General features: G+C 36.7%; 1 long non-coding RNA gene across 1 annotated transcript in view; it reads left to right on the top strand.

Annotated features, from left to right (window-relative positions):
- The first annotated feature begins 245 nt into the window (after window positions 1-245).
- Window positions 246-27,484, top strand: part of LOC141350076 (uncharacterized) — a 46,788-nt gene continuing 19,549 nt past the window's right edge. Inside the window, exons 1-2 of the long non-coding RNA XR_012358024.1 lie at window positions 246-473; window positions 673-754. This is a non-coding gene — a long non-coding RNA (uncharacterized lncRNA). The remainder of the gene's footprint in view (window positions 474-672; window positions 755-27,484) is intronic.

The following is a 27,484-nucleotide window of genomic DNA, read 5'->3' as shown; positions in this document are numbered from 1 at the left end:
TTAAACTTTTTTAATCAAAATTAATAGCACACGACATTCTGTTTTAAACTTGATACACAGTCGTGATTGCTTCTTTATATAAAAAAGTAAGGACCGTGCACGCGATGTTCTCTCATAAGTTACCTCTTGAAAAATGTTTTTGCAGCAACCAGCGACAGTCATATTTACCTCGGTAGCCATGTTTCCATTACCATGAAGGATCGCATCAAAATTGAGTAATGGAAAAGCCACATTTTCTTTAAAAATCAAAAATGCAAAAATGTTTTTACGCTCGCTTGAGGTGCTTTTTGATTTATGCGAAAGAGTAAATGCGAATAATGGTAGATGGAACGCATTTTGTCGACTTAAATCTGACGTAGCTAACATTAAACCCGCGTGACTGAGCGTCTAGCTGTATTCGCTGACGTTATCTCTACCTTATTATATGGGGCTCCTCGACGTCGTCTTCATCAAAAAACGGCATTCCTTCTTCAGTAAGTGCACAGCATTCAGTTTGGCAATTACAAGCTGCACTGCTAATAAATTAATATATTGTCCCATCGTGACTACATGCAGTCCTGCCACCATTTTCCTTGTTTTGTTTACTGTTGGTTACTAGGATACCAATTTGTGTTGGAAACGCAGATAATTAGCATTTGCTTGTTTTTCTTTTTTTGTGTAAATTTTGTAAAGATTCGCTTCACGATTGGATGGAAACCTGATGGAAACCCAGAAGAATAAAACATGACACGACAATATGTTGCCGAACCTTCAGGTAAAAGATCATTTTTGTATATAGACGTTTCAGCAGTAACAACATAAACAAGCGGCTTTCGTGGAACACACATAACTTCCTGTAAACTCCGCAAAGAATCAGTAACAAATAAGTCATTTTAGTGTGGTTTATTTCTGATAACAAGCAAAAAATAACAAGTAGATTACCTTAGCTCAAATCATAGCTAAAGTGTATCAAAAACTACACTGAGCTAACGTTACTGCCTGGGTAAAATCTGTACTATAGACGGTTTCAGCAGTAACAACATAAACAAGCGGCTGTCGTGGTTCGCATGTAACTTCCGGTAAACTCCGCTAAGAATAAATAACAACAAAGTTCTTTCAACGTGGTTTATTTATTTAACAAGCAAAAAAACAACACATAGAGAACCTAGGAAACCAAAACATTTGTTATTTTGGACGAGGCATTTGTTCAATTGTTATATTTTTTAAATGAATTCTGCATCAGAGCGTACAGATTAGCTGGCCAATCAGGGACACAGAGCTTTTCAAATCGATGAGCTTTGTACAAAATCAGAGCATTTGAGGAAAGCAATATATTTGGTGCAGCAAACAATGTACGGTATATGTGGAAAATAATGTGTTTTTGTAACCATATAACACGCAAACACATTGTATTATACCAAAAATGTACCGTTTATGATAAAAGAGACGATCGCGTTCACAAAATCCACACAAGACACTCCCTTAACAGTAAACTCTGATTATTACGCATGATATTATGCGAGTATCTGGCAAATGCGAGCGTCTCTTTTATCATAAACCCTTTAGACGCGTGAGGCACATAGGATCACTTGACTCCCAGAACACATATTTTGAAATCACGAACCAGACACATGATGGGCTACATACATGCTGTGACAAATTTTGCATCGAGCCCCCTTGAAAAAAGTACCACCACCGAACATGATCTAACTTCCAACAATCCAATCAATTCTCAATGGACAAATTCAAGTCCCGCCCTATCTTTCTTTGTCATTTCAGAATGACAGGAAAAATAAGACAATCGCTACTTCCGTGTTATTGCAACTTTAAACAGGTATATGAAAGGAATTTTTTAACTTTAAAAAACAGCACACTTCGGTCCCATCTACTTGAATAGGGAAAGACATATCTCTAAAGTCGCATGCTGAAATCACAATTAAACAACATATTTATGACCACCAATTAAACCTGACATCAACTGTACCATAACTTTGTTACTTGGGTGATTCTCACGAAAACTTGGTTTTAAAAATGTCAAGCATGAAAATGTAAAAATTTACTTTTTTTCCCACCAGACATTGAAAAACAAAGTCTGGAGTAAATGGGAACATTAATTTAAAAACTTTTACTTATCATTTAACACTTTTTGTAACATAATTTAAAAAATAAGTCCTAAAAAATCTCATTACCGCAACAGTCAGAAAACATCAACACTGACATATTTTCAAAATGACATGACAAACCTGAAAGAACATAATTTGGAGATTCTGCACATGCATTTAAAATCAAAGTATTATGCTTCTATTAATTAAATTAACATTTAATAAGCATCTGTTGCGGTAATGATAATCAAAATGTCGTGTAAGCATTCTGACAAGACAATATTTCAAATTAATTGTAAAAAAAATGATCTTATCTGGTAGCCATCTTGAAGTAACTGGTCCATGTGCTTGGTCACTCAAAATCAAACTTTATTAAAATTCTGTATGTGTGCTTAAACTGTTCTCAAAAAGTGTTGCGGAGGATGAGAACATGAGGCATGGACACATCATTTTCCTAATTTTTCTTCATTATTATTATACATGAATATTCAGTAAATATTTTTTCTGTCATCTAAAGTAGTCTAGCAAAACATCCATTTATTTTTGTTCTTAATATTTTTGTGTTAATTTGATTAAATTACAACATAGCGCATGTTCAAACACAGCCGGACACATTGCGGTAATGAGTATCAGCAGAAAATGAGATAAAATTTACAATAATAAATTCTTATGTTGAAATCACACATTGTGCAAGGTAGAACACAGTATTGTGTTAATTCTGATGCTTTTTAATGTTACTATATTACACATTTTAAAGCTAAAATCATTAGTGTCGTGGTGTTTCAATGGTTTCGTGAGAATCACCCACTTAAGCATAAATAGTAGGGATGTAACGATTCAATCACGATTCAATCGCGGTCCTCATTAAAAATGCCTGTCTGATATCGATTCTGAATCGCAAGGCTGCGATTCTTTGTTTTATGCACAGCTTGTGCCTGTATTATGGCATTTGGTCAGTAGGAAGTCCTTATCAATCTAAAATCCTTATTAGTCGGAGTCGTTTATAATGTGCTTTTAAAAAAGCAACACTCGTTAAACAAAATCATTCAAAATATTCTTTATTATCATGAAAATACCTGAAACAATTTGAAGAACAGCGTAGAAATATTCATGTGTAGACATTTCCTGGAATAGCGTTTGTAATGCTACTTCTTGTGTGGCACAAAGGGAGTTTCTGCACGGGAGCGCCCCCTGGCGTTCGGATGTGCCTGGATTTCACCGTAATTCATTCAAATTCATTCATTGAGAAAACGCGCATTTGCACGATGAATCGTTACACCCCTAATAAATAGACACATTTATGCATTGTCTCGTATTGGTAGTAATAAGACTGCTCAATCTTGCTAAATCCAGTATCTTTGATTTACAAATGAAGCATTACCATTATTACTATAAACCTAAAAAACCTGAAGCATTATCCAACATGCTCTGCCCCACTTATACGTCATCCATAAATGATACTCAAATCATGTGACTATTACTTTTCTCAGTGCTAAGTTGTTTTTGACGAAAGGGATTTATTAAAATATCATATAGACATACTGGTAAAGAAGACTCTTATGCATAAAAAATACCCAGAAACTACAGCACACTCCTTAGCAAAGCAGCTGATGAGTTTTGCAGACAAACATCAGTCACATAGTTGAGTTGCCTTTAACATTTAACCTGATGTGTTTATGTTGAGCACTCAGAGAGGGAGAAAGGTGTAAGGTCGAGTTAGGAGGGTTTGTTTTCATAGTGAATGTGTGTATTTACAGTGCTGTGAAGCTTCATGTTATCTCCTCACGCCTCTGCCCTTCTCTCAGCACTGATTGATATGTATCCATACATTCCTGAGAGGAGATCTTAATGTCCAGTAGTGAGAGACGCCTGACAGAAGCTTCACACAGGAGTCTAAATAAACCGTATCACTGAGATGTGACGGGATGTAAAACATTAGCAATAGAAAAACAGAGGATTGTTGATCTAGGATTAGTATGTGTGCACGCGTGTTGAAAGAGAGAGACTTCTTTAAAGTTGAAAGAAATATTAGTTGTATAAATGTTTTTGCTAAATTGTTGAGTCTTTTAAATCTTATTGTTGTGTGATAGTTCTAAAAAAACACAGAATAGACAAGTTAATTATTTTATCCCTGTGATATCATTTGAATTATTGTTTATAACAATATCAGAAAGAGCTTCCATCATCTTATTTCACTTGTTAGTTGTTGAGATTTTGTCATCTCTGTTTGTTATGCTGGTTAAACAAAGCGTTTGATCAGCAGGTTTTAATGAAATAGAAATATGAGAATTCATATTTTACTTGTTTAATCTTACTATTATTTTTTTTTAAAGTTGCCTGACACCATTTTTTGTGATTTTCACAAAAGTTTCACAAAAGCCTTCCAGGAAAATTTTCTTTTAAGAATATATAAACATACAAATATATCAAATGAAAAAACATACCCTCTGCTTTAAAACAAAAAATACTCCAATTACTGCTTATTAATACTAAACAAGTTATTAATTTTAAGTATTGGTAAGGACGTAGAATAAGGTTTTGCAGAATCAGGCATTAATATGTGCTATTAAGTATTAATAACAGCCAGCATCTCATTAATATTTATGCTAATAATCAACCAGTTAATAGTGAGAATTGTAAACTTAAACCATGTTAAATCCACTATTGTATTATAGTATAATAATTGAGTCCATACACAGTATTTAGTTACATCAGAAGTAACTGTAATTAGATTACAAGAAAAATAAGAGTAATCCCTTACTTTACTTTTTCAAAGGAAAAGTAATTTAATTACAGTAAATAATTACTTAGTAACTAGTTACACCCAACACTGCTTTCATCCTATCTTTATTTTTTTTCTCTGCTTATAAACTCTTAAATATGGGTGTTTTTCTTCCTAAATATTTTTTTTAGCAAAAAGCTAAAATAATTGCATTTTTGTAAAGGAATTTTTGTTAGAGATCAGATTCAGAACAATTAAAAAACATACATGGAGTGTAAAATTATTAAATAATTTTATGCTTGAGTTTTTTAAAATAAATTGTGTAAGTGTTACATCTAGTGGATAATCGCGGTATTACAGATAACCATAAAAACTCACCAGGAACACGTTTTTCATGCAAATATTTTCTCTTAATTGACGAGAGAACTCGTCAAAGATAACTCATCAATGGCGGGGAAAGAGTTAGTGGACTAAGTAACTTAACGATAAAATTGTTTTAATTAATTTAAACCATTTTTATAAACCATCAAGCCGCACTCTTGCTAATCTCAAAGTATTGCAGTACCCTTATTTGCCAGTAGGTGCCCCCCAAGCACAAAGCAAAACTCTACCTTTGTGTAAAAGCTGAGTTAGGGGCTGATCACACCAAAAGCGTTTATGTTGCTTTTTTGAATGATATTCTTTGGGAAGGGAGCGTTTGCGCGCTGTTTATGCGCGCCGAACGGCTTTTGCCGCCGGCCGCAGTACGCGCTTTTGAAGGAGCGCTGAAAGCGGAAAAGCGCCCGACGTCATTCGCGTCTTTCAATTGTCCAATCGAATGAGGGGAGAGGCGGGCCTTACGTTGTGGTGAGGGAAGTTTACAGTTGCTTTAAAGAACCGGACTCCACTCGCTCACTCTCTCCTGCGTGTTTGTGGACCTCTCATCCTCAAACAAGGTCAGAGCAAGCTTTTTAAAGTTTCTGCTAATATGACAGTTAACAGCAAAAGAGCGCTCACGCTTCAATATTTGATTGACAAGACAGCTGACTCGGTGGTTGCCTAGCAATATAAAAAGCATCCTTGCGTTTCCGAGCGTTTAAAGCGCTTTTAGTGTGATTAGCCCCTTATATTTCTGTTTAGGAGCTATGGTGCAGGTCAGTGTCAGTTTTCATTTATACTTCTGCGTCGTTGTTCGCGTCCACGTTCAACTACACATGCAGACCGCTGGAGCAGGTAGACATTGATTTTTGTTGCAGATTGAGTTGTTAAATATCGCTCCCCAACTTGGTCTATCTTTGATTTTACTGTCTCAAGCGTCTGAGGAAAATGCAACATAGATTTTTTTTACCCGAGCTACATAGCACACGAGTCACAAATACAATGTTCGAGATGATTTACTGAAGATTCCTTTGGAGCAATAAAACCATCTGTTTTTTACTAAATATTTTTATAATTATGAAATGTAGATACAATAGATCAGAATAGCGTTAGCTCTTTGTTTGATTGTATTGTTTGATATTCATTTGATGTTAAAAAGTGACATGGTTGCAGATCGTGGTATCCAGAGATAAAAGAGATCTCCTTGAGTTATGTAAATTTAATTTTATAAAGAACCATAACATTCGAAGATTGTGTCAGGCCAGTCATGTGGGAAACCAATTATACTGAAGTTGGGGGTCTTTCAAATTCATAAATATTCTAATACACACTCAGTGTTGTGGTTTCACTCGCCGCAGGGTGTTTGTGTGTTCGGGTTTGTGTTTAGGTGTTTTTAAACACTCGGATAATTAACAGACCAGCTGGCGTCACAGATCGCGCACCGCCCATCCAATTAACGGTGACATCACTGTTCCGGATCTTTTTCAATGACACAGCAGGTAGCTGAACGTTCTGTAGCGAGGTGTGCGGAACGACTCACACTATTGGCCGAGAGCACTGAGCCTTTTTTGTCTTTGTTTTCCGGAGCACATTCAGAAGCATTTCCTCCCCGCTGAGAATGAGACATCGACTGATAACATTCTTGTGGAGGTTTTAATTCCTGTGTCTGCTTATAAGAAAGTAAAATTGGTGGTGGGAAGGGGCGGATAAGGAGAGTCACAGGCTGCGTTTGAATCTCAGTTGGGTGTAAATTGCAGTAAAGTTTCGGATGAGTTTTAAATGATGTTGTGATTCTTGACACGCTCTTGATGTCGCACTTGGACCCAGTTCTGAACTTGCTGTTTCCTATTTGAAACCATTATAGTAGCTTGGCCCTGAGACCTAGGCCAATCCCTGCCTACTGTAAGGACTTCCTCTTCCTGTCTGAGCAAGGACATGCATTTACTGTATACAGCTGCTACTGATCATGTCATTTATAATACAAACCCTCTGTCACAGTCAGCAGAAATTCATGCATATTGTTCCTCTAGAAAGGTCATGGGGGAAAATGACAATGGGCATCTTTTATTAAATGCTAAAACCATCCTAAATTTGATCTAACAATTATATTTCAAAGGTGCATAATATGTGGGATTAATAGAAAGAATGTACCACAAAAACGCGTGTATGGCTCTTTTCCTTGTAAATTATGCCTAATTAATTTCACGGACATATAAAAGAGCACCTGTTATTCTGTTTGTCGTTGTTTGACAACAGTTTCTGAGGCTATGTTTACACAAGAATGATATAGTAAAAACATGAGTTTTTGCAGATCCATGTAAACACAGAACTTTTTTTCCTTTTGCGTTTTTGAAAAACGTAACACGACTTTACACACGACAATGCTTTCAAAATGTTCTGTGTTTACATGGATCTGCAAAAACTCACCAGGCCAGTAGATGGCGATGTTACTTTGTAAAGAAACACTACACGCCTGCACACATAGGGGGCATCCCAATTCAGCGGCTGGATCCTTCTAAGGCTTGGACTTTCAAGGCGAGACTCTGTCTTTGAAGGCTGCAGCCTCTAAAATCCACGAACCGAACTGGAGAGAGTTGCATCACTTGCTGTTCCCGCCCTCCGCACCTGTCAGTGGGATTTTATTTTATTTTATTTTTTTATTTTATTTTATTTTATTTTATTTTATTTTATTTTATTTTATTTTATTTTATTTTATTTTATTTTATTTTATTTTATTTTATTTTAGAGAATATGATGTGTTGATGCAGTTTAAACTACCCAAAAGTATATCAAATTTAACAATCTTAGAAATATACAAAAGTATTGCGCATCATGGACACTATTGCAGTAGTAATATTTATTCATATCATAAAAACGTTATTTATAATCTTAAAATAGTGACAAGGACCTTACATTTGCTAAATATAGACTTTTATTTAACTACATTTATGAATGTTTATATTAAAATACTCAAACGTTACATGGGTGCATTGAACCTTGGGATAGCGAAGGCTTTAAAGGGAAATGAAGGCTGCATTTGGCGGCTGCATGTTAAGGAGCCTTCAGATTGGGACAGCCTTCGTCGTGGCCCAGTGACGTCATTGGCCTTTAAATACGGCCTTTGAAGGATGGGGCCCCTGAATTGGGATGCACCCATATGCATTCTTCTACAGAGCGATAAATGCAAACAATCAAGCTGGCAAAACCATCAAGTAGTTATGTTTGGGCGAACGTTTAGGTAGACTTGTAAAGCGTCAAAAATGTGTAAACTTTGTTGGAGAATTGTCTTGTAGGCTACCATTGTTATAGGCATGCCTATAGACTGAATTAACACTTGCATGACGTCACCGTTATCATAGATTTTGGTTTTCCTAGCTTACACAGAGGCGCAAAGCACAATTTTCACAAATGTGCACTTTGAAATGCTTCTTCACAATGTCGTGTTTTTAGGACCCAAAACGCAGCTGTTGTGTAAACGAACAGCCAAACCACATAAAAACTTTACCATATTGGTTGAAAATGTCGGCCCCTGAAGGAACAGAGTTTGGTTTTCCTTATTTTTTGGACACATAATCTAAGACAAGCGTCTTTAAATCAAGCTGTCTGGGTTTGTTTTTTAAGATTATATAACATAAGTGAACAGCACTGTATAAAGCATCCTAATGAGGGGCAAAGTCACTAAATAAAATAATAGATAAGTAATTTATATTTGACGGAATTGTAGAGGTCAAACGATGGATGATATTCAGATCTAGACATTTACATTTGGCAGATGCTTATATCCAAAGCGATTAGTATTTTAGATGTCCTGTTTATTGACTACAGGACATGCAGGAGGTGTAGATGGTCTACAGTCTTCCAGTCTTTTATTAAAGCATTAATGCTCTAATATTTACAATTAATAACAGTTTCAGGATATATTGTCCAGGATGAGCTTGTGCTCCAAACTCATGAAGTTTTCTCTATCTCATTTATAACGCTGTTAAGTTTCACAGTTTGGTGGAAATAAGCAGTGGTGAGTTATTGGTCGGGTCAGAAGCGTCTGCTGTAGGCCTGATGTGAGACAGAGAGCCCAATGAAATGAAGCAGAAGATGAAGAGGTCTATGAGGTCGAGTATCATGCTGCGTCTGGGGTCCGACCGTCTCCCAGCAGCCCTCCCGGGGCACGGCAGCAAGATTTGCGTGCGGCGCTGTCGGCCGGGTTGCAAGAGAAACACACGGCAGGATATTTAGGAGGGAATATTTCTGAGGCGCAGGTCGTGACCGGCACTAGACTGGTACTGCTGAGGTGTAGCCGGCTCTTAGCGAGCAATAACACATGATTTAACTGAACATGAATCTTTAAATAGGATCAGTCACAATGAGATGAAACCATCGTGTGTAAGAAAAAAACAGCATATGGGTCAAATTACGTCATATTAATCACTTCACCTCCCGTCATTACAGTTACATATTTTTCTTCTAATAATAAAATGTGCTTCTATTAAGAGTCTGTGGCTGTGTCTGAAAGTTCACTATTTAAGGGGACAGCCATTTGAAGTGGTGTCCAAAATTATAGTGGGCATTATTGAGTGCACTTATTCAATCCCATAATGCACCATAACAATCGATGTACACTAGACGTCAAATGAACTGGTGTCTCGACACAAGATGGTGCCCGCAACGCTTTCGTCGCTTAGTGTCTGAATTCAATCATTCAAGTGGAATAAATTAGTAAACTAATAGAGGGAATGAGTGTTCCCCTTAGATAACCGACTTTGTTGCATTGCATTTTGAGATTGCCTTAGGTGTGCTTCAGCACACATCTACACTTTGCTTATTAGTCCAAAACTACATTTCAGAAAAGTGAGATTTCATTTATTTCTGAATGTGACTTACGCATGAGCTCCTGAGGTGACAAGTAAACTGAAATTTTATTTAGTCAGTTATATTTGTTTTGGCAATTATCAAGGGTGCTTGCTTGTATTGAGTTGAACGAACCCTTAAAATGTGAAATTAGGCTCTTTTGTGCCTACAGATGTGAATATTTAAAATGAATTGCCTTGCTGAACCGTGCTGTTACTTTTATCTGACATCTAGATTTATATTGGAGGAATGAGTTCTACAGACCAGAATATCATAACAACATATTAAAACCACCCAGAACACCTTAGCAACCAGCCACCTTGCAATGCCCTGGCTTACAGGTTGGCACACACTGTAAAGCGAAAAACACCAATCCGATTCCAGCAGGCGTAAGGGCTATAAAGTACCTCAGTGTTCATTTAAAATTAATTTCATAGTGTATCTTTCTGCAGACTGACTGCAGCTGTTGAGATAAATCTGTCCCGTGTGTGTGTGTTTGCGCGTGTGTGTATGTGTGTTGACCTTTTTACACAGAGATTATGGAAAATGCGTCTGGGATTTGTCCAGGATCGTTTGATTTTTGGTTCATTCACACTGCTAATGATTTTGCCAAATCTGAGCATGTGTTCACACAAATAATGTAAAGCCACGTATTAAAAGTCCTGCACTTGGCAGGATTTTTCCACAACGTCTGAAGTTTGCTAATAATCCGTGATTTCTTTCTTAAGAAACCAGGCAATGTCCAGACGTGTTGATGCGCGCCAGGAGGGCTTGCGGCGCGAATGAGGCGTGTTGCGCGGCGCGGTAGGCGCGATTCCGCCTCATTCGTGGCTCTAGTTTGCGCGAATGGTGCTTTTTGTGCATTCGAAAGTTGAAAAATGTAAACTTTGGCGGATTTTTGCGCCGTGTTAACCAATCAGGAGCCTGCTTGCTGCTGTGGCGGCAGCCCCGCCCGGAGTCACTCATTCATCATGAACGCTTGATATTGCCCGTGAGCAGTCACCTGGAGCTATACAACACAAGTTCTTATTTCTGGAGACAGGAATAAAAAGGACCTCACTTGGAAGAGTGTCAGTGAGGACATTGGGCAACCTAGTAAGCTGTAAATACACATTTCACTTTTGAGTCACGTGACGTTTATCGACCCGCGGCATTCCCGCCATTTTTTGAACAATTTCCCCCTATACTAAGATTTCCAAATATAAACCGGTACCTCTCTTGATGAATGCATGATCAACATCAGCCATTTTGCAAACAGACAACCGCATAGCACTTGCCCCTCCCACAAGAAGCGGATTTTCCCTCTGTCAAATGCTTGCTTTTTTCGTGCGTCTGCTTCGCTCTAGACGAGCGAATGCATTTAAGATGTTCAAGTGGCAAACTAGATGCATTAGACGCGCCTCAAACACAGCTGGTGTGAACCCATGGTTAGAGAGCTAAACCATACGTTTTTGTTGCGATAACACACGCATCCTCACTACGACACGCCCCTTCGGAGCATTGTTTCTGCCTCTTGTTCTTTAAATGTTACAGCAATGTTACTAGGTCTTCTTTATGGAAGCGATCCCAGAACATTTACAGGACTTGTTTGTGTTCACACAGAAGCCTCTCTGACAATTTTTATAGATATTTTCTGTGACCAAAGTGCTGTGTGAATGGGGTTTTAGTGTGTTAACTCTTTGCCTGCCATTGACGAGTTAACTCGTAAATTAAGAGAAAACGCTTCTATGCCAATGACGAGTTTTTCCGGCAATACGTATTTGCGCTATTATCCACTAGGTGGTGCTCTTATCCAACTTATTAAACCCTGAAGCAACCCTTTAGGGCAAACAGTTTAAACTCAATTTAGGTTTTGATTATCGCTCTTAATCTGATCTTTATCAAAAGTCCTTCATAAAAATGCAATTGTCTCAGCTTTTTGCTCCAAATTTGGTATTTTTGAAGAAACCTACCCATATTTGAGATGGTCTGTTCCTTCATTTGATATATTGTTTGTTTATATATTTAAAGAAGAACATTTTCTTGAAGGCATTAAACGTTTGTGAAAATCATAAAAAATGCTGGCGCTGACTGGCAGGGAAAGAGGCCCTTTACTGCTTAGGGAGTTTGTTTACACACACAGCAAACTGATACTTTACACACTCCTCCTTACACACTTTACACTCATTACACCTCCTTACTCCTTAAGCGGCACAGATCGGTCATCTTTAGATTGCACATTTTCTAAGGAAAGGATTCTTGGGTCACTGAATGTTTTTCTTGCAGATAAAGAACTTGCTTTTATCGTGCATGTCTGTGTCTTGTAGGATGATGGATGTGTCGCCATAGTTAATTTTTACATTCCTGCTGGGGGCAATGTCAAGTCTGTCAAGAATTTATGTAAATGTGATAATATTAAATTATTTAAAAAAATAATTAAGATAGTCTGCTTCTCAATCAGCTCCCTTATTCAGTAGTCATGGCACTGATCAAGGAGTCAGCCATTTTAAGGGCTCTCTCGATCGCAAAATCCTTCCAGTGAACTGAAACGTTAGTTTTCTAAAAATTCTTTAAAATTCCTAAAAACTTTTTTTATATATAAACCCACACTGCTAGACAGGAAGGAACCACATTTGACTTAATATAATTAACCTAACAGGGTTTAGGTTAATTCAGGACTATAGGCCTTATTTATATTAGGGCTGTTTCTCAATTCTAAGAACGCAAAAAACAGACTTGCGTTCTCGTCGAGACTGGTCTTGCCAGGCAACCTTGAAAGAACGAACTCAGAAGGTCGCGAGAACACAGAACGCACTTGTGAGGATTGAGATGTGTGCGATCTTCCAGCTGGTCACGTGACCTCCTCAGATTTCAACGCGCAAGTCTGCACTCGATGCATCCTCAATATCAAGAACTCATCCAAGTATTTTCACGCGTCCTCTGTACTTGCGTTCTTGAGAATTGATCTTCGACTGACACAAGGACGCAAGATTGCTGAAGAACGCATATTGAGAAACAGCCTAGGTCATGTACAAAGTTTTTACAAACATACCTTACAAAAAACACTTCAGGTGTACATCTTGAGACAAAACAATGTCACAGAAATATGTTAAAATTAGTCAGGATAAGGTGTTTTTAAATTAAAGTAGCTCATGCATGCATTTTAGTCTTGGACTAGGATAAACCGGAAAACCGCCCCTAAATGTAATATTCCTCCGAATTTATGTACGGATTTGTAAGTGAACAATGAAAGTGTTTTTCATTATATACTTTAACGAGTGTTTAAATGATGAGAGATGTTGGTTTTGCCGGTTGTTGATGAATAACAGCTGTGAATTATCACAACGCGCTTAAGCAGCCACGTCACAGGAAAATAAGTGAACAGTGTCCCAATGTAAATTGAGCTAGGGTTCTTTCCAGTACCCGAACGATATACTGATTCATGACCTCGGGAGCTGGGGAGCTGATACACACCCATAGTGTGTGAACATTGTGCTATTGGAGAGCATGAGGTGGACTCCAGCCACAACATCAGTCAGCTTCAATGATGCACAGTGTTAGTGTGATTTTGTTAGTAAAATTGTGAATTTTTGAGTTAGATTTTTACGTGTTTGGGTTCTTTGCCCAGTTTCTCTATAGTGAGTGTAGCTTTTATTTTGCCAGAACCTGCAATACAAATGAATTCCATACATTTAATAAATTTGGAAAAACTTTGGCTTGCATGCTTTATGTTTGAAGGAAATGGTCATTTTGTTTCAGTAAAACAGTGGTCCTCTAAGAAGCTCGTGAATTCCTGCAGTAACGATGAAATCATGTTTCTGGTTCTTACTGAGCCAACAGATATAATTTAAAGAGCACCAATTGTCCTATTCACTATTTTCTTTGGTGTGTAGGTGTGTATTAGTACATGTTAACGATATGCAAAAGGTACAAACCCCAAAGAAACGATGACGCGAGTTATCGTTTCCAACGTGAATCTCTTTTCTTGGACTACAACAAACACACGGATTGTAGACAGTTTACTTCTTGGGATTGGTGACGTAGACAATAGGGCTGTGTATCGCCAACAACTTCCCGGTACGATACGTATCCCGATAAAAGGCCGCGGTATGATGTGCGTCACGATACAAGACTATTTTGAATTACATTTTTGTTCAGAATTTAGTAAGATTAATAATATTATTATCTGTTTATTGTACATTGAATAAGCAGTGTTGTAACAGTTCTGTTTTTGCCAATCATTTATTAGCTTTTGGGGTAACTCATAGAAATACTTAAAATTAAGTTAGTACTTGTGTTTTTTCAAAGCAGTATTACAAAGATAGTGCCTTACTCTAGGCATTATATTTGTTATTCTATATCTATGAATATATGTATCAACATACAGTTAGACTTAATACTAGAAATACTAGAACAGCTATAGTTTGAAGTAGCTCTGTATCTCTTCTCTAGACAAACATATACACATGCAGCCCTTTGTCGTGTTTCTTCTGAAATACGTTAGTACTGTTTTATAAGAGAGTGGCTAATAAAGCCCTTTTCAGTAGTATTGGCAAAGATATCTGCCCTTTCATACTGAACTCATTGATTTTAAATATGTATGCACGGGAGAGAGAGAGAGTACGCGGCTGCAAGTTGTGCAGACATGTGCGCCCCGCGAGACGGACACGGAAAGTGAAAGTATACCCTAGTACTCCGCAAGTCACACGCATCCTTTCCATATGGATCACGGATCAACAGTAATTCGTCACACAACTTTCAAAAGTGCATCTGAATCGATACGGAAGATGCTGTATCGATGCGCGCATCGTCAGGCGTTCACAACGATGTAGCGTCGTATCGATATTTTGAACACAGCACTAGTAGACAAGACCAACGTTCTCATAATTCCTCCCGCTTCGGACTCAGTCTGTGAGTTAACTTCTGTTAGCATTGCATTGTGACCGAATCTTTCAAACATGGTAAGGAGCATCACATTTCCGGCTGACGTCAGAGGTATTTAGGCCAATCACAACGTACAGGTTAGCTGGCCAATCAGGGACAGTTTTGGACAAAATCTGTGCGTTTCAGGAAGACAGGGAAATCTGGAGCTACAAAAATTTACTCTATGTGGAAAATAATGTTTTTAACCGTAAACGACGCGAACACATTGTATTATACCAAAAACACAAAATAACGTTTTTAGCAATGAAATAGGTGCACTAACAGATCCCTTACAAAAATTAACCATGTTTTTTTTGTGTGTGTAAAAGTGTAGTAACCATGGTTTTTGGTGTATTGATTACTATTAGCAAACCATAGTTTTACTACACTAACCATGGTTTAACTATAGTTTTTAAAAACCAAAGTTGTCAAAACCATGTTTATTTTGTGGTTACCATGGTTTTGCTACAGTACATGTTTTTTTAACTGTAATAAAACCATGGTTAATTTTCGTAAGGGATGGGTTTAAGTTACCGTTTGTCTGTCTTATATGTATCTGTTTGTCTGTCTAATTATTCAGATCATTAACTCATTCACCGCCAGCCTTTTTGAGAAAAGTTGCCCACCTGCATTTTTGTGATTTTAACAAAAGTTTCACAAAATTCCTTACAGGAAAAATTATCTTCTATAAATATATAAACATACAAATTATATCAAATTAAAGAACACACCCTCCGCTTTCAAACAAACAATAAACAAACAAACAAACAAACAAAATGGGGAAAAACGTTTTATTATATATTTACTTTTTCCACTTAATTTAATCACTGAAATATGGATATTTCTCTTCAAAAATACAACATTTTGAGCAAAAAGCTTAAAAAATTGCGTTTTTGTAAAGGAATTTATGTTAGAGATCAGACTCAAAATGACTATCAAACATAAAAGCAGTTAAAATAAATCATTAAATCTTTTTAACTTCCGTTTTTGATAAATTCGGTTTGGCGCCATCTAGTGGATAAAAGCGGTATTACACTTTCACTTTGAAATTTGTCCAGAAAGGCATATTTATTAGTTAAAGGCGGAGTCCACGATGTTTGAAAAACTGTTTGGAAAAGGAGACGGGCCGACTACCAAAACACACTTATAGCCAATCAAATCAAATCAAATGCCGGGTTGCGTATGTGTGGGGCGGGTCTATCAACAGAAGGTCCAGATTCTATTGGGGTAGGGGCGTGTTTGTTTAGGTGATTTCAAATATCAACATTGGCTTTCAAACATCATGGACTCCACCTTTAAATATTAACTCATAATTGACGAGATAACTCGTCAATGGCGGCGAATGAGTTAAATGCCGTGTTATCTGATTTGTACCATTTGTATTGTGGTTACGCGTCTGGCTGAACTTAACTTCAGATGTCTGTTTGTGACTAGTGGCTAAACTGAACTCTGGAACAAATATGAGAGTTAATGAGTTAATGCAGTGTGTTTTGAAGCAATTTTAGTTTATGTACATTTGATAAAATGTATGACAGTCTGGTGAGTTTCAGTGGAATCGGTCTGCACTGCAGTAAATGCACATTTGTTGCTGATACTCTTGAGCTCTCTCTCCTTCAAACCTCACAAGAGCCATGAAAACAAAGGTTGTTCAGTATTCATCTGTCTGTGGAAAGGTTACAGCTCATATGATTTGTCAGGTTCACTTATATGTTTAAATCGGTTGTAAAAGCAGCGAGACGTTTCGTCTGTGAAGCTGCTGTCTCTGGGTCAGTGGAAATATCTCACCTGTTCAAATCTCATCTACAGATGAGACAAATCTGTCCTTCTGTCTGTACAGTCTCTCTATAACATTTCTGTGTCCATTCATACACACACATAAAGTTTTACCAATTCATCTTTTAGAGACACAAGATTGAAACAGCAGGAGTTTGTGAACTTAAAGTACTGCAGCTGAATGAGAAATGTGATGTTTGTAAGACATCAGAAATCTGAGCAGGTTACAAAAACCAATGCAGAACTTCATACAGTCCCCAAACATCTCTCATCTCATCATGTGTGTCTGTCACTTCACACCACAGTTGTGTAACTCAATGTTTCCTGGGGTTTTGTAAGTTGTTAACATTTTCACTTAGTGGAGCACAGGTGGAGAAACCTGACAAACCTCCAGAGATCGAGCAGAAACAACTATCAGAGCATTTTACTGTCAAACACATTTTCATTATCCTTAAATGAGTCAAGAGTATACTGAACAAAACATGATGACCAGCCCCATATGGCAAAAAATATATATTTTTAAATATATTTAAAAATATATAAAAACTGGGCAAACCATATATTTGCTGAAATATATTTTGGAATATGTTTATAATTTTTTACCAATATATTTTTGTCCATTTTTGTATATTTTGAAATATATTTGAAAAAATAAATACATTTTAAAGCATTAATTCATTCCCTGCCAGCAATTTTTTTATAAAGTTGCCCGCCAGCATTTTTTGTGATTTTCATAAAAGTTTCACAAAATGCCTGTTTGTAAACAAACAAAACAGGATGAAACGGTTTTGTCCTATCTTTATTTTTTTCTCTGTTTATAAAACATTTTGAGCAAAAACTTGAAATAATTGCATTTTTGTGAAAGAATTTTGTTAGAAATCAGATTTGGAATCATTATCAAAACATATACGGAGTGTAAAATTAATAAATAATTGTTTCCTTCAGTTTTTTATATTTTGGGTAAGCCATCTACTGGATAGTCAGGATATTACAGATTACCATAAAAACTCATCAGGAACACGTTTTTTTTCAGGCAAATGTTTCTCTTAATTGACGAGATAATTTGTCAATGGCAAGGAATGAGTTAATAAATATATTTAGCCCTCCATATATTTCAATCCAAGGAAATATATTCACGTCGCATTGGAAGAAAATATTTGTTTATGTTACAAACGAACTTAACCAATTAAATATATTTTCAACTTCAAAAATATACTGTATAAAATTAACTTGTATTTAGCATAATTATATTTAAAATATATTTTGGAAAATAATACATTTTCATATATTAATTTCCAACACCTTCTACTAGCTTGTCGCATTTCCATTACCCTTCAAATTTCATGAGTTAAATTTGCCCTATCGAAACACATAATTTCACAAAAACTATATATCGAAAAACGCTTGGGTGAGGTAGTTTTGCAGGTAATTCAAAAAATGAATATATTGCAAAACTACAGAGGAAATCGTTTTTTTTACATGAACAGGTCAGCTGATGTGCGTAAAGTCACATGATCATTCTTTATGTGGTACGGCATGTTTGCTTGGAGGACATATGTGATTGCAAGAACAAGCACATAACATCAAAATACCAGCGAGAACGGCTTTGTATACTTTCGAATCACACTTGTGGTATTTGGATGTCATCCTGTCGATCTGCGCGGCGCCGTATAAAGTCGGACACACACGTCGCCATGGTTTTTGGAATGACTCAACATAAGAAAAAAATGTATACTGCTAAGGTTTTGCGCAAATTTATAACGGAAACCTAGCTAGTTGGAGCGTTCTAGTTTTGTCATGTCTCCTTTAAGAATCGTAGTGTGGATTTCAGTAAGGGTCAAAGTTTAGTCATAAATTAAAGTGCATTTGGTAGATTTGTCATGCCAGCGTTTGCCTGTAAAGATTTCCATTATTAAATAATCTTTATAGGATGACTGAGATAGACCAGAGGGAACTATGTCATATCTGTGGAAAAATATGACTTAAGGACAGTATGGATTTTATATCGAGCTGTAGCTACATGTTATGACTTCCGATAGTTTACCGAGTGCATGTAATGTAGGCTGTTTCTAAAGATAGACACCCTATAATGGGTGCAATTAATTGTTACCATCAGTTATTAAAATATTTATATTCAACATAAGAAAGAAACTCATACAGGTTTAGAACTACCCGAGAGTGAGAAAATGATGACAGAATTTAGTTTTTGGGTAAATTATCCCTACCAGGACCAGACAGAACAAACCTTCATGATGTGAAGTTGTAGGTTTGTCTTGTTTTTTGTTGTACACCCAAAAAAACAGGCGACTGGATCCAAGGGCGTAGATTTGGTTTAAACATAGGTTGGTTAAAGTGTACATATGTTTTCATTAATCATTGTATAAATATTGGAGGGTTAAATGCTAGTTTTGATTATTGGGGGGTTACCTCCCGGAAACTACGCCCCTGGTCGGAATGCTTTGCCAAGTGTTGGTGGAGTCATTATTACACATTCAGCACTATTGATTGGCTGGTCTCTCTCTCTCTCTCTCTCTCTCTCTGTGGTCTCTCCCTCTGATTATTTTCATCTCTCATGAGAAGTTCATATAAATTATCAGTCTCTGGAGTTTTACACAAACACAATTTCTGGTACAAAGACACTTATATCATCTTGTCTTTTGTCACTTTATATTAGACAGCCTCATACCGTGCCCTATACGGTACATGGGATAAAAGGTATCTTAACCATGTTTATCTGAGTTTTTGTCCCAAACAGCCATGACAAGCGACGATTCGATTTTAGAATTTTTTTGTTTCTTAAAGGAATATTCAATTTTCTCAAAAGCAAAATCCAGACAACCCACTCACCACCATGTCATCCAAAATGTTGATGTCTTTCTTTGTTCAGTCCAGAAGAAATTATGTTTTTTGAGGAAAACATTGCAGGATTTTTCTCATTTTTAATGGACTTTAATAGAGCCCAACATTTAATACTTAACTCAACACTTAACAGTTTTTTTCAACAGAGTTTCGAAGGACTATAAACAATCCCAAACGAGGCATAAGGGTCTTATCTAGCGAAACGACTGTCATTCCTGACAAGAAAAACAAAAAATATGCTCTTTTAAACCACAACTTTTCGTCCAGATCCGGTCGTGATGCGTCAGCTGACCCCACGCAATACGTCACAGAGGACGAACGCGAAACTCCGCCCCAGTGTTTACAAGTGTGTTGAAAGAGGACCGTTCCTACGTTGTTGTATGTCAACTGATATCTAATGTCTTTGTGTCAGTTTTTTGTTTACAATGGTCCGCAAATGTGCGTTTTATATTTGTAACACGTGACCTCTCTACGTCACTACGCATTTACGTTAGGTCGCTCTGGACCGGACCTAGACAAAAAGCTGCGGTCCAAAAGAGCATATTTCCTATCTTTCCTGTCAAAAGTGACAATCGTTTCGCTAGATAAGATCCTTATGCTTCGTTTGGGATCGTTTATAGTCCTTTGAAACTCAGTTGAAAAAAACTGTTACGTGTTGAGTTAAGTATTAAATGTTGGGCTCTATTAAAGTTCATTAAAATGAGAAAAATCCTGCAATGTTTTCCTCAAAAAACATAATTTCTTCTGGACTGAACAAAGAAAGACATCAACATTTTGGATGACATGGTGGTGAGTAAATTATCTGGATTTTGCTTTTAAGAAAATGGAATATTCCTTTAAGGCTTAGCTTAACTCATTCCCCACCTTTTTTTTTAAGTTGCCCGCCAGCATTTTTTGTGATTTTCACAAAATTTTCTTCTGTGAAAGTTCCTTCAGTGCTCATTACAGTTTTAATGTTCTGCTCTTCTCAAATATTTAAAATATGACTTAAATGTGATCTTCAGTGTGTTTTCTTCTGATCTTCTTATCGATGGTTCAGATTTTCTCATCTCTCTCTACAGTGAAGTTGTAAAGTTCTGAACCTCCACAGCTGTTTGCTGCCTTTAGTCAGTCAATCATTTCTGGTTCATTCAAGCCATCCAAATACATTCCCCAAACGGTACATTCGCCTATTAAATAATAAGACACCAAAGAGTGGATCAACTCCAGACCTCATGCAGATGGTGGCTTTCCTGACCATTTGAAATGATCTCATAAGCTTCTTTCCTTAAACCCATACAGTATAGAGTTCAGATGTGCGCTATGAAATCAAAGTGTACCGACTCCAGCAGAAATTTAGAAAGTCTTTAACATACAAATGCTTCTGTATCAGAACCCAGCGAACAGAAAAAAGGCAATCTGGAGAACTTAAAAGTTTTTTTTTTTTGGTGAACTTTACGCTAAAAGTTTCAGTTGTGAAGAGATTAACATGACAAAAACTTGCTGCAGTCGAACAAATGCTGAGGTTAGATTTTTAGTAAAATTTCACGGCAAAACTTCAATTGAACAGCTCAGATGCAAAAGCCGCTAAATGCCTCCATCAAAAATGAAGTAATGACATAAAATATATGATCTCGGCACGCATTATAGGTTCATCATATACTTTCGCTTCAAATTCACTTAAAGAGCACCTATTTCATTGCTAAAAACAATGTTATTTTGTGTATTTGGTATAATACAATGTGTTTGCGTGGTTTATGGTTAAAAACACATTATTTTTCACATAGCGTACATTTTTGTAGCTCCAGATTTCACTCTCTTCCTGAAACGCACAGATTTGAAAAGCTCTGTGTCCCTGATTGGCCAGCTAATCTGTATGTTGTGATTGGCCTGAGTACCTCTAACGTCAGCCGGTAATGTGACGCTTCTTATCATGTTTAAAAGATTCGGTTGCTAACAGGAGTTAACTTACAGGCTGTGAGTCTGAAGCGGGAGGAATTATGATAATGTCGGTCTTGTCTACATCACCAATCCTAGGAAGTAAACTGTTGCCTACAATCCGTGTGTTTGTTGTAGCCCAAAAAAAGAGATGTACGTTTAAGACGATAACTCGCGTCATCGTTTACTTTGGGGTTCGTACCTGTTGCATATCGTTAACATGTTCTTATACACACTTACACACCAAAGGAAATGTAAAATTGTGAATCGGACAATAGGTGCTCTTTAATCCCAGCCTCAGACCATTCAGAAATACCACTTTGTTGTCAGAATCCGCTAAACGCGTCTTTAATTTTTTTTGCATACTATATAACATTTTAATTGAACTGAATAGATTTTATTTTGCAAATGCTTGGAGGGTTTTTTGCTATTTCATACCATAGAAATGACAAAAGTGACATTTATGAAAATAAGGCATTTCAGTTACTGACTAAATAATCTTTTCACTGGCATTAAAGTAAAAATTTCTGAACCTAAACATAAGAGCCTGAAGAAAAATGTACACAAATCATGTCAGACGCACTTAGTTTGCATCTGAACTCTTCAATTGCAGATGTATAATATGACATGCTCAGTTAGCACAGTAACCTATCAGACATTTTCCACTTGACTTTACAAGTGTTTTTAGAGATGGGCAAATCTTTTCTCACTAAAATAAACTAGAAACGATGCCAAATACAAAAGTGTTTTACTCCAAAGAAAAGATTGAACATGATCTGCCATAAGATTTAGTTTGCGCGGAGCTCCTGGGAAAGACGCATGACATTAAAACTTTCTCTTCTGATAGTAATTACTCTGTAATCAAGCGCGCAGCTGCAGTCGATGCTATCATTGAGAGGAATATATGTGAGAGTTGTTACTCTTGAGAATGTGTGATGCTATCAATGCCAATGGCTTTCACATGCCAGATACATGAATTGTTTCCAAATGGAAGCTTGATTCTGATGGCTCCAGCTTTCCTTTGGAATATTAGAATAGAGAATAGCAAGTGTGGTGATGTCATAGTTTTCCATGTACCTGCTACAGACAAAAAAAACATCCGGAAAATATGACCCATCTACTTAAAATTCAACCAACTTTACCTCTGAAATGTGTTTTTGAGTGAAACAGCATATTATATAAAATAACTGGAATTCCCCCACCCTGTTATTATTGAAATGAAAATGGGATTTGGAGTAATGTCTAGGCTACATATCAGGAATGAGTTTAAAGAGAATAAATAAGGTCAATAGTCAGGGTTCCCACAGGTCCTTAAAATCCTTTAAAGTTTATGAATCTGGGGGGAAAAATTCAAAGGCCTGGGAAGTTTTTGAAAATATACATAGATAGATACAGGTCATTGAAAGTGCTTGAATTTATTTTATGCAAGTTTTCTAAAAAAAAAATCCATATTATTCCCTGTGTAGTGTAGGATAATATCATAAAAATTCTAGACTTTTTAAGCACATGTGCCAAACTGTTCGCTTTAAATGCTTATATCATCTGTATGCGAATGTTGATTAATACCAAAATGCTTTTTTGCATAGTTGTGTTTGACACATGAACCCGTCTCGGGTTACAGTACGTATATAACTGAGAATGGATTGAGGCGCTGCGTCTCCCTTATCATACTTCCTGCATCCCTGTAACACGCGTCACCCTGTCTTTGTCGTTAAGCCTCACCATTGGTTGAATTTGATGTACACATTTAGACGCACTTACTCTTGGAGGCGTCCTCAAAGTGTCACCGCAGTTACGCAGTGCAAGTTCCCTCGAAAGGGAACTGTAACAATGTATCTTTTAAAGGTAACACAATGTAACCTTGTTTTTACTTGAATTGTGTCCCCACATTTAGTCCTTGAATTTGAGGGTACTGGACCTGCAAAGTCCTTGAAAGGTCCTTGAATTTGAAGTTAACTAAGGTGTGGGAACCCTGAATAGTGATTGTAGGTTGTGTTCACATTTTGGTTCTCTTGGTTCTTTTCATTCGAACCAAACCACAATTTGTGGGTTTTTTTTGTGATCGCATCACTTTAAATTTTTTATTAGTTTAGATGTTTTTGGTCATTTCAGTCGAACTGCATCATTTTGCGTTTGGAAGTAGATTAAGACACACTTTTCAGAGACATCGTTCCGCTTGTTTGGTGTGCACCAAGGTTCGGGTAGCTTTTTTGTCTGTTCACACCACCAGTAGTTTAATTAGGATATATGAGTTTTAAGAAACATACCTTACTAAAACATTACTGGCCTGCATTTTCTGAGGCAAAACAAAGGGCACTGATGTATTTTGAGATATGTCATTGTAAGTTGTTTTCAGTTTGGACAGCTCTTACATTTATTTTAGTCTAAGATTTGTCTAATCCCTGTTCGGGAAACCACCCCTTAACCTCCTAAGACCTGGATGTCTACATATGTGGACCTCACACTTTTTTGTTGTTGGCACCATAATACTTAATTCTGTGTAACTGGAACCTGTTGTACACAAACGTCGGCAGTTACACTGCTTCAAAGAAAAATATTTGGTTATTATATTTATTGGTTCTTCCTCACCCCAAAACAGCTTGAAGAAATCAGAAAAAAGACAAACCAAAGCTTGGGTCTTAGGAGGTTAAGTAAATTTTTTTAGAAAGATACCTAAACATAAACATACTTGTGAACATCTTGAAACTAAAAAATGTCACTGATATATATTAAGAAATGACAGCTCAAACATTTTTAACTCTTTACCTGCCATTCACAAGTTATCTCGTCAATTAAGAGAAGAAAATGTGCATAAAAATTTGCATAATAAAATACTGTGATTTTCCACTAGATGGCACTAACCCAATTTATGAAAAACTGAAGCCAAAGTGTTATTTACTAATTTTAAACTCTGTGTATGTTTTGATAATCATTCTGAATGTGATATCTAACAAAATTACTTCACAAATATGCAATTGTTTCAGCTTTTTGCAAAAAAAAATTATTTGTAAAGAAAAAAAAACCTTATTTAAGAGTTTATAAGTAGGGATCAACCGATATGGATTTTTCAGTGCCGATGCCGATACCAATTTTAGTTTCTTCAGCCTTAGCCGATGACCAATACAGGCTGACGATTTTCTTGAGCCGATATTTGGAGCCGATACTGATTTTGCTCACTCAATTTACATCATAAAAATGACACGATGATGCCAAGTGTTACAAGTCTCGATTTAAAAAAGTTCATTTATTGAACTTAAACTATATTTAACAAATAGTAAAAACAGGTGAGGGTGCTATGGAACCATGAACTGCACTTTCCACAATGACGAGGAACTATCAGCAAAGGATATTGATTTCTAGCACTTTATTACTACAAATATATATAGGGGTGGTTTCCCGGACAGGAATTATCTTAAACTAGGACTAGAGCTTAGTTTAATGAGGAAATATAACTAGTTTTAACAAACATGCCTTACTAAAAACATTACTTGTGTCCATTTTGAGGCAAAACACAGGGCACTGATGTATTTTAAGATATGTTAAATAGAGATGTTATTAGTTTGGACTTTTCTTACATTTATTTTAGTCTAGGACTAGTCTAATCCCTGTCCGGGAAACTGCACCATAGAGATAAGAAATAAAAACCCGCTTTGTACAGCTATGATCAGCTGTTATGCAGTGCTTTCGATGTTGTTATGGAAAGGTTGGTTGTTTTTAGTCACATGACCTGCAATCGCTTGCGGCTTCCAGCACTCTGTCTGTAAATAATGGTGGAAAAAATCGGCGAACACGGCAACCACGTATCGGCCGATGCCGATACATAAAAACTCGCAAATATCGGCCCGATATATCGGTCTATCTCTATTTATAAGCAGAGAAAAAAATATAGATAGAATGAAACCCGTTTTGTTTCCCACAGTTTTTTCCCCGTTTTGTTTGCTTATTGTTTGTTTGAAAGCAAAGGGTCTTTCATTTGATATATTTGTATGTTTATATATTTTTAGAAGAAAACTTTCCTGGAAGGCATTTTGTGAAACTTTTGTGAATATCACAAAAAATGCTTGTGGGCAACTTTTCAAAAAATTGCTAGCGGGGAATGAGTTAATCTGGGATTTATAAACCTATAGTCAGAGAAACAGGCCCTATATGTTTCAGAAGTCACACAAGACATTTTTCCTTAGATATTTAAGTGTTGCCATCATATGAAGTTTCTGAATGAGACCTCAGAGAGACGCTCACACACATTAATCGTTCAGCACAGAGAAGATTGCAATTCAGAATAAAAATTCAGAATATTTAAGGTTCGGGTTTCCCATAGTAAGTGACGTTTAAATTGGACAGATTAATTCTCTTTTAAACAAGACATTCATCAGTCCTGATCCAACAATCTGTTCCAAACCTTGTATTTATTCACTGTATTTCACTGTGTGTTATTTACTGTAGGTTCAGCAAATCATTTCAGGACAGTTATATGGCCCGTCTGAACAGAATGTGGGAAACTACGGTATGGTTTCTACTCGGCATGTTGTGTTAATGGAGCAGTGCTATAAAACACACATCGAGTCTACTGCAGACTGCAGTGTCAATAACGCAGAAAAGGCAGATGACATCAAAATACCACGAGAGTGATTCGAGAAATCATAACGAGTCTGATTTCGATTCGCTCTTGCGGTACTTTGATGTCATCCGCCTTTTCTGCGTTCTTCATCATACACATGCTTGTTGAGGATGGGTATAACGACTACATTTGTGACATGAAGTCATCATTTGAGTATAAGACACAAAACGCTGTAAAACATTATCACTGTAGAATTCTGAGGCGTCAATGATATCTATTAAAACAATATATAGGCCTATACATTGACTGACATTGCAAAGTGACCTGAAAAGTGACCTGAAAATTTTGCATCATATATTGTTAATAAAAATTGATTAATGCTGATAAATTGATGGCTGGTCCACCCAGTCATAAGAGACAACATTTATTTTGTGAGAAAGCAGAAAAATCACGCACACATGATACTAATCGCATAAATAATAATCGCTCAAATACGCATAAATCAGAAATAAACATTTATGTAGAAAGTGTATCATTTGCATGTGTTTATAAGCCTTGCAAATGTTAAAGGAATAGTCCAGTTTCTTAAAAGAAAAATCCAGATAATTTACTCACCACCATGTCATCCAAAATGTTGATGTCTTTCTTTGTTCAGTCCAGAAGAAATTATGTTTTTTGAGGAAAACATTGCAGGATTTTTCTCATTTTAATGGACTCAACACGTAACAGTTTTTTTTCAACGGAGTATCAAAGGACTCTAAACGATCCCAAACGAGGCATAAGGGTCTTATCTAGCAAAACGATTGTCATTTTTGACAAGAAAAATAAAAAATATGCACTTTTAAACTACAACTTCTCATATTCTTCCGGTTCTGAAAGCGTCAGCGTGACCTCACGCAATACGTCATGACGTCAAGAGGTCACAGAGGACGAACGCAAAACTCCGCCCCAGTGTTTACAAGTGTGTTGAAAGAGGACCGTTCCGACGTTGTTGTATGTGGAATGATACTAATTAATGTCTTTGTGTCAGTTTATTGTTTACAATGGTCCGCAAATGTGCGTTTTATATATGTAACACGTGACCTCCCTACATCACTACGCATCTGCGTTAGGTCGCGCTGGACCGGACCTAGACGAAAAGTTGTGCTTTTAAAGTGTATATTTTTTATTTTTATTTTCAAAAATGACAATCGTTTCGCTAGATAAGACCCTTATGCCTCGTTTGGGATCGTTTATAGTCCGTTGAAACTCCATTGAAAAAAACCGCTACGCGCTGAGTCAAGTGCCAAGTGTTGGTGTCCATTAAAATGAGAAAAATCCTGCAACAATTACACGATTTTAGACTATTTGATGCATGTGAGCTGTTTTCTGTACGCATACAGTAGACACACACACTCATGAACACAAACTCAAAAGCCCACGTACAGAGACGCATTTCAAAAAGCCAGCAAACACATAATTTCTTTGCAT

The sequence above is a fragment of the Misgurnus anguillicaudatus genome, chromosome 16 (assembly GCF_027580225.2).
Source record: "Misgurnus anguillicaudatus chromosome 16, ASM2758022v2, whole genome shotgun sequence".
Classification (NCBI taxonomy): Eukaryota; Metazoa; Chordata; class Actinopteri; order Cypriniformes; family Cobitidae; genus Misgurnus; species Misgurnus anguillicaudatus.
This window is presented reverse-complemented; position numbering and strand designations above follow the sequence as displayed.